Source organism: Camelus ferus, chromosome 25, assembly GCF_009834535.1.
Source record: "Camelus ferus isolate YT-003-E chromosome 25, BCGSAC_Cfer_1.0, whole genome shotgun sequence".
Taxonomy (NCBI): domain Eukaryota; kingdom Metazoa; phylum Chordata; class Mammalia; order Artiodactyla; family Camelidae; genus Camelus; species Camelus ferus.
In genome coordinates this window covers 26,953,427-26,969,163 of record NC_045720.1, presented here as the reverse complement: position 1 = coordinate 26,969,163, position 15,737 = coordinate 26,953,427, and positions in this window count along the sequence as shown.

Below are 15,737 nucleotides of genomic sequence, written 5' to 3'. Positions count from 1 at the left end.
GTTAGGAAGAGGGTGTTCTTCCTCCATGGGAGCCATGGTAACCTTGTGTCATGAGCCTGGGAGTGATTCTGGTACCTACTTTTACCTCCTGTTGCGCAGTTACGTGGTCCATTGCCCAACCCCACAACCCTGGAGATGTTGGAGAAGTCACAAGTATGTGCATAAAGCTAGAGAGAAGAGTTAGGTTGGTTCCCAGTGATATGGTTTCAGTCTTATCCCCACTGTCTACTTTGAGTCCCCACTTTGGTCCCCTCTGTTCTGGTCATGCCCTAAAGGGAGAGTTGCTGAGCTTGACAAATATAGTCAAATAATAGTGGCTACCAGGGATGTTGTGTTGAGAATTATTTTGAAGTAAGTCCAGGAGTCAGTAGGCAAAAGGGCCTCAGTCAAGTAAAACTTTCTACCACGGTATCTGAAGAGGGTGATAGGGGTCCCCGGATAGGCATATGCTATCACAGTGTTAATTACAAAATATTCTCAGCCTAGATGTTATTTAAATGCAGTTATGCAAAGTCCAATTCTAAAACTTCTTAATTTGACCCACTATACACTGCTTAGAGGCAGATTTCTAATAGATAATATTGTTTTGTTGTTATCATTGTTCTTAATTGCTCTTTCAAAATCCCTCACTTTGCAGAAATTTTGGCAGGAATATTCTGTGTGGTTTCCTCTGCACGTTCATTCTAGGAAATACATGCTATTTTGGTAGGAGAGCCTATGCAGGCTTTTATTCTTAAGCCTATATCCTTTTGTTTTTCTTTTTCCTTTTTGAATATATTTATTTAAAAAACTAAATGATTAATTTTTGTTGAGTTATAATTAACATACAATATTTTATTAGTTTCAGATATATAGCATAGTGGTTTGATATTTTTATGCATTATGGAATGATCACCACCAATAAGACCACTTACCATCTGTCACCTTACAAAGCTTTAAGATCTAATCTTATGGGGTTTTCTGTGTATGTGATTATTTTTCTCTTGCTGCCTTTAACATTCTCTTTTTATCTTTAAACTTTTGCCATTTAAATTATAGTATGTCTTGATGCAGACCTTTTTGGGTTCATCTTGTTTGGGACTCTCTGTGCTTCCTGTACCTGGATGTCTCTTTCCTTCCCTGTGTTAGGAATGTTTTCAGCCATTATTTATTTAAATAACTTTTCTTTTTCTTTCTCTCTCTTGTCACCCTCTGGGTCTCCTGTAATGAGAATGTTAGTAAGCTTGATCTTGTCCCAGAGATCCCTTACACTCTCTTCATTCTCTTTTTTCTTCTTTTTGCAATTCTGTTTGGATGATTTCCACTATTCTATCTTCCAGATCATGTATCTCTTCTTCTGTGTCATCTGATCTGCTGTTAATTCTCTACAGTATATTTTTTTGTTTCAGTTATTGTAGTCTTCAGTTCTGATTGGTTCTTTTTTATATTTTCTAACTCTTAGTTGAGGTTCTCACCAAGTTTCTCCATTCTTCTCCTGAGTTTGATGAGCATCCTTATGACTGTTACTTTGAACTCTTTGTCAGGTAAATTACCTATCTCCATCTTATTAGAGTTCCCTGTCCCCCAGGGTTTTATTTGGTTCTACAGTGTGGAACATATTTCTCTGTCTCCTCATTTTGTTTGACTTTTGTTTTTTTGTTGCTATGAATTTGGTGAAACAGATAACGCTCTTGTTCTTGAAGAAATGGCCTTTGTGGGAGTGTCTTCCTTTCAGACTGCTTGTGTCTGGTGGTTTTGGCAGGCTGGTTAGAGCTGGAGAATTCACAGGTTGGGGCAGTTCCTAGAGAGAGCTGCATGTGAGGCTGACTTGGCAGGGCAGTTGGTTTGCAGTGGACCCTGGCTATGGCCAGTTCTGGGTGGGGTTATTTAAACAATGACACTTACTGGCACTTCTGATCCCAGAGAGGGCTCCAGCAATTCCCTGACCATTTGGTAGAAGCTCTAGAGTTAGTAAATGGATTTTCTCCCCATATAGTCTAGGTGTCCTTTAAACTGCTGTGTTTTTTTTCTGCTGTGTCCCAGGGTGTTTAAGTCTGTGCTCTGGTTCCTCATCAATATCCTAGCTGCTGTTTGTTGCAACAGGGATGGGGTCCTGGTGGATACCATGTCTCCATCTTTCCTACCCATTTCTATATGGTCCTTCTGTGTGCAGTAGCTGTTCATTCACCCCTCAGGTTCTTCTTCAGGAGGATTTCACTTACATGTAGGTGAAGATTTGGTATGTCCGTGGGAAGGGATGAGTTTAGTATCTTGTCGTGCCACCATCTTGGACCCTTCTGCCTTTTTCCTTTTTATCCTTAAGAAGAAAAATCTTAGTCTCCTGATCTAAGTGAGGCCTAAAAGATTCTACCTCCTTATTTTTTTATGGTTGCTATTGATTTTTCTTATAAGTAACTTTCTGGAATTTTCTACCCCCTGAATGACCTAAGCTTAGCAGGTGGCTTGTGCTGTTTCAAACATATTTTAGGGTTAAATATCACATCGTATAAAACCATAAAACAAATAAATGGCACTAATTTTAAAAGATTTTGCATAGCAGTAAAGGTCTTAAAAAGAGAATGGAGAAATTTAAAAAATTATCAGTGCCAGTGTTTTACTACTTTGAGCATTAACATTTCCGCTTTATAGAGGATAAAATTGAGACTCAGAAAAAGGTAACAGAATCATGATTTGCAGGTCTGGCATTCTGCTAAGTAGTTAACATATTTATTTATAAAAGCTCTGTGAATTAGGTATTCTCATTTCTGTTTTATGGATGAGGAACCTGAACATTAGAAAGATGAACTACCTTGTCCGAGGTCAAACAGCCAGAAGTGGTGAAAATGGCATTCAGACTACTTTGACTGACTCCAAAGCCCTGTTTTGTTTTTGTTGTTGTTTAGTATATCTTAAAACTTACAATAATAAGAAGTAGGAGGTCATTGGCCTTGGACTTGTGACTTCCAGTCCAGGGTTTTTGCTTTGTTACCATCATAAGTAGTTCCTGTTATCTTTCTAGTATCAAAATAGACTTAGCCTAAATCTAGACAGATCACTTTTGACCCCGACATCAAGAAAGTGTTATCTATATAATTTTAAAGCATATTCTTACTACAGGTTTCAAGCTGAGAGCTCCAGAAGTTCTTGGGATTCATGAAAAGGGTTAACCCAAGATATATAATTGTAGTAAACATGTATGAAGCACTTACTATGTACCTGGCACTCTCTTAAAGTGCTTTACACATTTAACTGATTTAAGTCCCCTAATAACCACTGAAGTAGGTGCTATGATCAGTCACATCTTACAGAACAGGAAGCTGGGACACGAAGAGGTTGAATAACCTGCCAAGGTCCCAGAGCCAGAGCCCAAATCCATGTTCCTAATAACTTTGCCATGCTGCCTTGATGCATAGCTTTCTTCATCTCTCCTCCACTAGCTTTTACCCTCATCCTAACAAGTGCTGCCCAACAGACTAACCTTCGGATAATAGCTACTCACTGCTCACTCTGGTTTTTGGACTGTACTTAACTTTCATAAAATCCTTCTTGGGGATTTCTAAAATAATTATTTTCTTTCTCTTTAGAAGAATAGCCCAGTGATACAGATCTTGGGGTTGTGTTGGCTGGAGTCCTTCACTGTCCATCTTAACTTGAATTGTCTGTTACCCTATATCTGCTTAAGACTTTCTATTTGCTTTCAATGCCTTGGGTTTGGTTTTTCTGTGATTGTAGAAGCTATAGTCTCTGAAAAGTAATTTTCTTCACATTATTTAACATTACTGAGAATATTTTAATGGTAGATAATGGTAGATATTTTAATGTTCTATTTTAAAGGAATGACATGCCCTTTAGCTAATCTGCTTGCAGTTAGATTTATTTGCTGTATGAGCCTCAAAAGATCAAACCTTTTTAAAATATTGACAATGGAAAGTATATTAATGTTTTTGGCAATATAGGTGCTATACAAACTCAAGAGGTTATGAAGATTATTTTATAAAATTGAAATTGATTATTCCCTGTGAAGGTTGATTGTAACTACTGAGATCATGGAAATAAAATGCCAACTCTTTTATTATTTAGTGAATAGAATTGTTTTCCTTTTCATTGGTAAAATAGCAGTTCCATATTCTAACTTTACAAATGTAGTTGAGTTTTTTTCCTTTAAATAGTCATTTTGAGAGGGATGATCCATGGCTTGCCAACTTACGGTACAGCTGATGTAAAAAGTTTGTGATGGCAACCCTAAACGTCTTATCACCTGTCAGAAATTTCAATGGTAATAAAAAGTAACATCCTTTAAATTAATTAGACATGATTAGGGCTTCAAGCCCAGAGGCCACTTCATTATGCAAAAAATTATAACAGTTAGCTATTTAAATTACCATTAAATTGATTCTTATGTTAATTGATATCTCACTTATAACCCTAGATTTCAATTTATATAAGATCTTGGAAATAATAATAAGGTGTAGTAAAATAATATTTTGAAGAAGTTCTTTTATGAAAAAATACACTGGAAAATTGATTGTTATATTTGACCCTTGGTAGAACTTCTGTATTAGAATAAAGCTAATTTCTCGCCAAATGGCATAGTTTAGATTCATATCCTATGTTTGTGCAGCCCCCACAAACACCAGTAGAAGCTGCATGTGTGGTTCAGGAGGGTAATTTTTTCTCCAGTGAGCACTGTCTTATCTTCTCTTGTCTCACACAGGAAACAGAGTTTAATTTAACCATTTGAGATGCAACATGTGCTGTGACGGATTTTGGAAAAGGAGGGTAATGTGACTGTGCGCATAGTTGACTTTTGATAGAAAGTGATATATATTTCAGAGGAGAACTGACACCATGGAGTAGAATAAACTTGAGTATCATCTTGCAGGGTTTTAATAAGCAGGTACTGTTGTGCCTTTTCGAAGTTAAAATGCCAGTTGCAAAAAACTTGGAATTAATTGTTCTTTAGGGACAAATTGAGATGACCCAAGACATTTCCCTGTTCAGATACATAACCTCCTCATGCTTTTTTTGTTTCAAGTGACTAGTTTTGAATCTGTGAGATGGCAGACAAATTAAAATATTGTTCTGGCCTCTTTTAGAGTGTCAGATCTCTACTAATTAAAATCTATTTCTATTTTTATTTCTACATTTCTTAATATATTACTAGTTCCAAAAGTGTAGGAAATAAAGTTTATCAATACCATTTGGGCCTAATTTCTGGGCCTGGCTTTTCAATTACTTAAGAATTTTTCAAGAAACTTCTAGTTTGCTTTGTGGGTTTTCACAATGACCATATTCAAGTTGTAAACTGCAATCACACTACTATAAATTACAAGAAACTGTATTTGTAGGTATGGAACCAAGATTAGGGTTTTTCAGGAAAAACTCTTAGGGATGGAAAAATAAATTTACATAGTTCAGGCTAAACTCTTTCATACTTTCACTGCTTTTCTTCTTCCACATCTGAGATCTTTTATGTTTTAGTAGTTTTTCTCTTGTTTTGTTTCTGTTTCATTTTCTTTATTTGTCACATTTTGTCTCATCCTGGGGGCTGAGCAGATATAACATCTGAAAGTTGAGTAAGGTCAGTGCCTTCTAAGGCACAATTGGAAGCAAGTACAGTCTAAGAGGAGATGAAGAGCTGGGGATGAAGCTGGTACAGGAGCTCGTGAAGAGGGAGTACAGTGTGATCTAAGATGTTCCAGAAGTCGTAATCCAAGGAAGATGCCATTAAAGGTACATATAAGATTTTTCTTTCTTCTTTGGTGTCTCTGGTTTGTTAGCACCATCCCACCCCTCCAGGCTCTGCTTTGTGATGCCTATTCACCCTTCACCTCTGCAAACTTCATCTCTGCTTTCCCAGTTGTTGTCCTCTCAGACACTCCCTAATAGGGGCACTAAAGGGAGACTGGAAAACTCCAGAAGGAAGAAGGGACTTGTTCATTTCTGTCCTTCCCTGCTCTTGCCAGCATCACCCCAGCCAGCAATGCTGCCTCACTCCAGCGACTGCTGTTCGCTCCAGCAGCAGCTTTTGATTCACTGTTCAGTTTTCTCAACACATAAAATCACACCCCCCAGAGCCACCAGAACTAGTTAGCAAATGTATCTTCTTTCAAGGTCTGCGTCCCAGATCCACAGGATTTCCTTCTGTGAACTCAGAGGCTCTAGCACTACATGTGGAATTTAAACTTAATTAAAATTAAATGCAACTAAAACAGTTTTACAGGCACATTTCAACGGTGCAGTCATCTTATGTGGGGAGCACAGAACCTTCTACCACTGCAGAAAGTTGTGTTGAACAGTCATGATATCTAGCACCAGCTGAGCAATGCTGACTTCTCCAAGGTCTGAGTTCTTTTTGTGTGGCTTCTCCTCCATGCTTCTGCATTCTGATTATCTCAACCTCTTCCCTGTATTCCTCCCTCCGGAAAGGTGGCAGCTGTTTCCCACAGTTGCTGCCTCCGTGATACCTTATTTCCTTTTTTGCTGTTTCAGTTCTTTAATACCTTGGTAATAATTCTTTACATTAAATTTTCTCTATTAAAATCGGGGCCAGCTACATAATTGAGAAAGAAAATATAGGTTCCCTTGTTCAAAAAGCAGGGTAAAAGTGCCATTAAAGGTACATATAAGATTTTTCTTTCTTCTTTGGTCTCTCTCTTCCCAACTTGTGCTATTTTGTTTTGTTTGTATGTTTTCCATTTAATGTTATACAAAGTAGAAATACAATTCAAATTTTAAAACATTAGTATGAAATTTATCATGTATCTTTATATTTTGCGATGCCAGTTTTAACTATAAATATCAGACCATCTATTCAAATGTGGACTCTCCAGCATTGCACAATTTGTATTTTGTGGCTCATTCCTGGAGGCTGCCTCAAGCTGGCCAGAAGGAACCAATGCAGATGATACTCAGGACCGTTGGAGGAGGAAGATAGAGCCAGCTAATAGAGGGCCTTCAGGCATGGGTATACCTACAGGGTTGATGTAGACACTCATAGAAGCCCAGATCTGCCCACTAAACAGAGGGCTGGGCCAGACGGCTACTGAACATCCCTCTCACTGGCCTTGAGCTGGTGTGTCACACCTGGCACAAGGGTGGCCCTCAAGTTACTTTAAAGCTCAGTGCTGACAACATACTCAGTATCTGGATGGGGTGGGTTAGAAGCTCACTCCATCCAGACAGGATTGGCCAGAGTAGGTAGGGGATAGCTGCTACCATGTCTTGCTTCCAGGCCCAGGCTGGGGGTAGAAGGAGGGAGCAGTCATTGGGCAGGCGTGGGGACAGGGAAAGCTGTCTGGGTCTGGGGCACCAGAGTGAGGAGGAGTACGTGACTGAGCACTGAGTCTGGAAAGGTAGCAAGAGGTGGGAATCGTGTGAGCTGAGACTCTAAGCCCTTGGAACTCGTCCATTGTCCCATTGGACTTCATTTACAAAACACAAATTCAAAGGTAAAATTACTAAGAATTTCAACATGGTGACAACAGAATGTCAAACTCCAAGTGTGGGACCCTTTTGGACATGGGGCTCTGTGTGGATGCATTGGTCACTTTTCCCTGAAACTGGCCCTGATTAAAATAGCTTGAGTGGTTTTGTCTCTTCACTGGACCTGACTGATACGGATGGGAAGCCAGGTTAACTCTGGGGGTGGTGGAAGGGAATGGGCCAACAAATTCTGACACCTCCATCGGGACATCTGTCAGTCGGCTTTTACCACACACAATCATTTGGAGCTCCCTTTTGCTGCTGGCATTCCTCTGTGGACTCCAGTGTTTATTGGCCTGAATTCCTTTTACCTTTCTTTGTAAAATGTACCGTGTTAGTGAGTTGCTTTTCTCCATTACTGTTGTTTTGCCTCTACTCCCTCAACATAACGTCTGCCTTCTTCAGAAGCCTTTACTTTGCAAAATTATCTCAAGAGTAGATACTGCCCTTCGATATTATCCACACTTTTATTTCTATCTTTGATGTACCTCAGCCTTTTACTTATGAAGTATCTTTTTCCTTAGGGAAGAACATTTAACACTACATTTATCTCTGTGTAGAGTATTTAAATTCTGAGCTTTTGCATACAAATTCCCAAGAGTCTCACTCTTCATGAAACTTTCAGAAGGGTTTATAAGTTCTTTGTGTGGCAGAGATGCAAACCTGTGTCTCTTTCCTTTGTTATATTAACTTTGGTGTCATCCCGGGGCAATTTTCAACTTAATGCTTCTGTCTAGCCTGTGTACTTGATGTGCTCACAGTTCTTTGGAGGTTAAGAAGGCAACTGGCTGCCTTTCCTCCTGAATACCTAACCTGAATGGCCTGGAGTTTCTTCCTACTCTCTGAGATTATGGTAGGTCTCTGAAGTCCTGCTAGGTAGCTTGTACTATAGCTTCCGAGTCTTCTCCAGCCCTTTGACACTGATTTCCTTGGGGACAGAGCTATAGGCTCAGTAAAAAGTTTTAGTTAGATTGAACTTAATCAATGGACTTGTTGGGGTACAAAAGAAAACAGAGAGGATGGAAGATTGGTTTTCTGTTCATTCAAATCCTGGACCACATTCTTGGTTCTGAGACAACATTCAGAGTCAGCCATAGGGAAATAGATTTTACATTTGAGGAAAGAATTCCCTAGTACAGCTATCTCCTTACCACTCTGCTTCGGTTAGTAAAATTCCTAAACAAATAAATACAAAAGCTTATCTGAAGTTTGTAGCTCTGTCATCCCAAGAGGGCTATCCCAGATAGAGGGACCATGTGGTAAGACCCAATAGCCAAGGGGAATAAGGGATCCAGTTCCCAGAAAATGCCAGGAAGGGGTAAGAAATTGCAGGAAAGCAAGATTGACAGCATTCATAATTTTGCACTGAGTCACATTCATAGCCACCAACGTGCACATACATGTACATGTGTATACACACCAGCCATCTTTCCTCCTCTCTCTTCAGTAGATAATCATCTTCCATCTCTACAGTGAAAACTCAGCTAAGGAAAATGAGAAAAATTCATGTTATTTGATCAGATAAATGAACTTTTGAATATACCAAGATGACCCAGCTCACAAGTTAGAAAGCAGTGATTAGTAGGTATATGTGACTGGAAACATGACAAGAGAGTTTTGCATCTGAAGAGCTGAATAACTGTAAGGAGACTTAGAGAAACTAAATAATTGTCCTTTTCACCTGAACATATGCCCAGACTAAGAAGGGAATCTGGGAAAAGGCAGAAGAAGTTTCTACATGAAGTCTGTTTCTTCCAGAACAGAGTCAGGAAGAACCAACCATATTGGAAAGGGCATTTCTGATTAAGGTTAGTCTTGTAAATATTGTACAGATATCTGTAGAAAATATTTCTTCTCAGTAGGGAGATAATCACTTTACTAAGACAAAAATTGATCAAATGCATATTTCCTGGATAGACCCCCCCGACTCTCAAGCATCACCATAGGCTGTTGAGGTGTAAATGCAGAGAAAATGGTGTGTCTAATTATTTTGCCCCAGTGATGATCATCAGTAAATGCCAAAGTAGTATTAAGCAGTTATTTCATGCTTGAATTTTATTCCTTAAATTCACTGAAAATGAATGATAATGAGTGACTTCTCGATAATAAAATTGCAGGTTCAGTTAAATGTGTTACACATTTATTTATTCATTTATAATAATAAATAAGCTATAGTTGTACTGTGGCAAAGATATGTAACTCACAGCTTTCATGAGGAGCGTTTTGTTTCTATAACTGATCTGTACTGCTTTCTTTCCTACCTGAGTTAGGCACATTTTCTAATTATATTATTTCAAAGATTTTTAGTGTAAAGTTTGGACAGATGGACTTAATAGTGTCTCGATATGTTTTTCATCCCCATAAATGTGACTGCTTCGTATTATGGTTTAATTGGTTTTGGTGGAATACGCATTTTGTGAATATAATACAAATACATAATATGCATATAAAATTCATGCATAAACTGTTTATTATTCTAAAGGTAAAATATTTGAACACTCTTACATCTTCCAGTCAGTAGACACAATAAATGAGCCGTATCATATGAAACATCTGTTACAAGTGGAATATTCCTTAAAATGCATATTTAGTCATTATGCTTCAGTATCATCCTTCAAATCCACCTTTGTACTTACCTTTCAGTTCTGGGTGGCACTAGGTTAAACAATGGAGCGGATGGATTGGGACTCAGCTTAACTGCCATTTTAAATCAGTGCTTGTTATCTATGATTTTATCCTTGCAAGATGCCTTTGGAAGAGTTGATTTTCAACTATACCATTATAGAGAAAGGCTAAAAATATTTTTGTTTGCTTTTCTTGCTTGTATTTTTTTCAGCTTGTTAAACTAGGGTCTGTTTTGTCTAGGTTATTTGCAATCTCATCATCATCCAGAGAAATGTGGTTTGCAAATTAAAATAGTAACATCAGCAATTTCCCCTGAGAGAGACTTGCTTCACCCTGCCAGAGGCAGGATCACTAAGTAACAAATAGTTGGAAGGTTTTTCTCAGCTACTACTGTGCTTTTGAGTGTATGAGCACTGGCAGGCAGGGACCTGTCTGTAGATGCTAATGCAAACTAATGTGAGCCATAATCATGAATTTCTTTTGGAGACATGGCATTACTATTATTACTACAAGAATGTTTGCTGAAGGCAAAAAAAAAAAAAAAAAGCCAACTAAATAACAATGCAAAATCTTTCTGATTCGTCCACTGTCTGCTTCATTAAGTGATTCTCCAGACCTCAGCTAAATATATTCCCTCTCTGGACCCAATCTTGCAATCCTCACTCCTATCAAAGTAGGAACATTGGCCAAGTAATGACTGCAAAACCACAGCCTAAGAATACAAGCCAATTGTGTTTTTGTTTTATTTTATATTTTTTTATTGTGTGCCTCAGCTTAAGTGACTCTAAACTCTTAAAAGCTAATGCATGTCTTTTACAATCACTCCATCTTTTTGAGAACTCCTAATTAGGACAGAGGAAAGAGGAGTATAAGAAAACTTACATGTATATGTTCATGAAATAACATAACAAGTGATCAACTTCCTTCTGAAATCACAACTGTATATGCTTCTTATTGCCTGTATTTATGGAACTGTTTTTGCTACTGTCTTTCATTATTTACAAAATAAACAACGGTGGAGCTATTTGCCAGATTGTGTGATGATGCTGGTATGGAAATACGAATTAGCCTCTAATACAAAGTAAGTGGAGAATGGTGGGCACATGGAGTAAGAAGTGTTTGGTGAGGTGGGTGCAGAGGAGGTTAGATTTAAGGCAGATGTTCGTGCTAATCATAGGATAGTAGAAGAGTCTTCTTGGGAGAGTAGCAATATGAAAATATCTTGTCCATGTGAGTCTGGCTCCAGAATCTAATCACATATTAAAATGGATGAAATAGGGAATGTATGGGAAAGAGTGAAATCTGATTTTTCAAATGACTTCAATGACATATCAGAATGAAAAGGCAAGTGATTGGTTCTGCGGCTTTTCCCCTAGCTTCAGTGACACAGGAGGGTTTGAATCCCCCGACAACATTAACTCAAGTAATTGTTAGGTGTTTACCTTTACTGGAACTAAGAATGAGAATCTGTTTGAGGGTTATGTATCAGAAGAAACACCTGCACATTATTGTCCAGATGTTTATTTGGTACCAAGTGGCTAGTATTGGTGAGCTGGAGCTGCACTAGAGAACGAGTGCTAGCAATGCACCTTTGACGGAGCTACATGGCCAGCTAGGTATAAAACCCGGAGAGACCCCAGAACCCACATGTTCTCTGACTTCTAATTACCCACATGCAATGAGCCTGTCTATTGTGAACACAGCTTGAGTGCTGAATGACCAAGACGTTAGAAACTGTGCCTGGAAGTCACCAGACCTCTTTTTTGGCTCTCTTTGCATGCTGCACATTTTCCTTTTCTGCGCTTACTAAGTACGGGATGAAATCAGTTCTGTCGTGTAAGCTGGATGTCAGTCTGAACTCAAGACCACTGCTGTTGGTAGAACACAGTTGAAATTGGAGATGATAAGGTTTTCACATGTAATTTTTTTACCATAAATATTTCATTTTCACAGTGTGAACATGAAAAATTAAAACTAAAGCCATCAGTGTCACCACCTAGAGATTACTAACACACCTTGATACTGATATGTATGTTTAATAATAGATTCCATAAATGTACTCTTTTATATATGACTTTTCCTCACATATGTCATGAATAGTCTACCATGCTGCTAAAGATAAATACAAATCATCATTTTTAATGGCTGCATAGAATTCCATTGTGTGGCTATGACTTTATTTAACTAATCTCTTATCAATACAATTGCCAGTTTTTCACTATTAGTTTTAATATTGTTTTTGATATGTGTGAAAAGTTGCTTTTCTAAAAATTATCAATTTATAATTCTACAAGTAACATATGAGAGAGCATACCTACATATGCCCATCTCTAACCAACACTCAGTTTACATTTTAAAAAAACTTTAGTCAGCTTAATAGATGGAAAATATTTCTTTGTTGATATTTATATTTTCTAATATTCTTTATATTAAGTGGAAAATTATAAAGAAGAAGGTATCACTCAAAAAACCTGCCATGTAGAGATAACTATGTTAAAATCTTGGTGGTAAAAAAATAATCTTGGTGTTTAACCTTCTGAACATTTTCAATGCATTTATGTATATGACTATTTAAAATATATTGAACTACACAGCACATGCCACTTTTCACTAACAATATGTTTCACTAAATTCTTTAAAGAAAAAATATTCTATTGTGTATGTTTCACAGTTTCCCTATTGTTGAATATTTATGTTGTTCCTTATCTTTTTTGCTACTATATAATAATGCTGTGATGAACATCCTTATACGGAGTGTTGCTCACTTGTCCAATTGTTTCCTTAATACACTTCTCTGAAAATGGAATTGTTGGGTATGTATGTACAGTCAAAAAAGTATGTATAGTCAAATTGTCTCTTATAAATGCCCATTTCTGCCTTTATCAGCAGTGTATATAAATATCTATTTCCCTACACTCTAGCCAGCTCTGGATATAGTATTTTAAATCCTTACCAACAAGATAGATGAAAGATATTTTAAATTATTCATCTTAGATTCAGTGAGATTGATTACTCTTTAATATTTATTGACTATTATTTCTGCACCTGTAAATTGCCCTCTGATGTACTTTGTCCATTTTTTCAGTACACTGTTCATCTTTCCTTTAAAGAAGAATTCTTTATATATTAGAGACTATCAAAACTTTGTCTGCTACATGATTGTTACTGGAATTTTAACATTGATTTTGGTGATTTTATTACTGAGCTAAATTTTAAAATATAAATGTAGAAAATCTATAAATTTTTTGATATCTGTTCTACTCTAGGATTTTTCTTCACCCTAAAATTACTGAACTGTTTTTTAAAATTTCTTATAGTGTTTTCTTTTAAACTAGAAGTCAGTCATTAATTCATTTAGTTTTTATCTTTCTGAATTTTTCCAAATCATTATAACTCTTCTACTTCCTCCATCAATTTGAAATATTTTTCTTATACATTACATGTATCAGTGTGTGTGTATACATATATATAAAATACATGTATCTGTTCTCTCAACAGCATTCAAAAGTAAATGTTAATAGCAGATAGAAAATATCCCTGTAATTCTTTGTCTATCATATACATTTTAGAATACTTTTGCCTCATTCCAATTTTAAATCCATTAAGATTTTCAGAGATTGTACATGAAATTTATAGATTCGGTGAGAATCTTCAGCTCTATAAAGTTGAGCTTTCTCATCTAAAAAAAATATTCTTCATTTGTTCAAAGTTTCTTTTATGATTCTCATCAAAAGTTTGTATCTTTTACAAATATATTTTACACATTTACTATTATTTATTCTTACGGTTTTTATGTATGTTGCTATGAAGCTTTTTCTATATATATATACATACACATATACGCATATATGTTTATTTAATTTTTTAAGTGAAAGTAAGTTTGTCTAGAGATATCCACACTCCATAGAGTGTGTGCCATCACAGGAGGCAAGAGAGGCAGCCTGTATATTTCATTTTGCATGAGAAGTAAAACATGCATTTAAAAAGTGCCAAAAACATAACTGATATTTATTTTTTGTGGGGGGAGGTAATTACGTTTATTTATTTATTCATTTTAATGGAGATCCTGGGGACTGAATCCAGGACCTTGTGCATGCTAAGTACACACTCTACCACTGAGCTATCCCCTCCCCCATAACTAATATTTATAAAATGTACACTCATTTAACCACCACTGAGGTCAAGACATAACATTCTCAATGTTCCAGAAGCCCATTTACATGTCACTCCCCTCTCATGACCCTCTTCCTACTCCAAGATGATTAGTAACTTGACTTTTGTGATGATTATTACCTTGATCTTACTTCTAGTTCTCTCGTTTTTGAGCTTGATGTCTCTAAATAATATAGTTTCGTTTTGCTTGTTGTTGAGCTAAAATAACCATTATATGTTATTTGTAATTCATTTGCAACATTCATAGTTTAGCTGATACTCTTCAATATTTTAGTTGATTTTCTTTTTTTAAAACAAATAATCTGTCTTGTATCATCAGAAAATTGTTATTTATCTTTTCCTTTCCAAAGTCTATAACTTTCATTTAAACCCTATATGGTCTTTCCCAACTCCTAGTCTAATAGCATTGGTTAGAGCTAAGAGAACAATGGTAAATAATGGCAGTAGTGAGAATTCCAGTTTCTTCCTGATACTAATGGCCATAATTTTAGTGTTTCATCATTATTCCCATACAGTGGTTGTTTTGAGATATATACGTTTATCATGTAAAGCAATATTACTTTATTCCTATTTTCTGAGAGATGTTTTTCAGAAGGAATATAAAATGTTGTCACATGGCATTTTAGTGTCACTCAAGGCAGTTGTTTGGCTTTGTTATTTTTAGTGCTAAATAAAATTTATAGATTTTTTTGGAGGAAAAAAATTTATTTTATACTATTGATATCACCACCTGGAAACATGATATTCCCTAGCTTAACATTCTTCAGGAAAACTGAATAGTTTCCTTCATACCTTTTACTCCATTTTCTTAGGTTTACATGTAGTAGTTTTCTATTTTTGTAGGTATTGTGAATGGAATCTTTTACAATTACAGTTTAAAATTGAGTTTTATGCATTTATTTTATAATTAGCCTCTATAGTGACTTCTTATTTTCTCTAACAGCTTTTTAAATTTATTTTCTCCTTAAGTTTTTCCAGTAAATAATGTTAGCATCTATAAATAATAATTATATTTACTTTTTTCCTTTAAATATTTATAATTTGGGGACTTGTACGTCCAGTCAAGATGCAGTAAAAGGGACCAAATTTATTCTCCACTCTAAATAATTACAGAACTGGACAAAATACATGAAACAGTAACTTTCTAAGCTTACTTTTTACTTTATTTTTCCAGCTTTATTAAGCTAGGATTACTGAAAATTGTATATATTTGTGATGATTTGATGCACATATAAATTGTGAAGTGATTACCATTATCAGTCTAATTCACATATCCATCACCTCATGTACTTACCTCCCTTTTTTGTGGTGAGAATACTTAAGATTTACCCTATTAGCAAATTTCAAGTATACACTACATCATTATTAACCATGTGTACATTAGACCTCCGTCTTTTGGCTATTGTGAATAATTATGCAGTGGACATGAGATAATAATTTCATTTCCTTTGGATAAATACCCAGAACTGGAATTG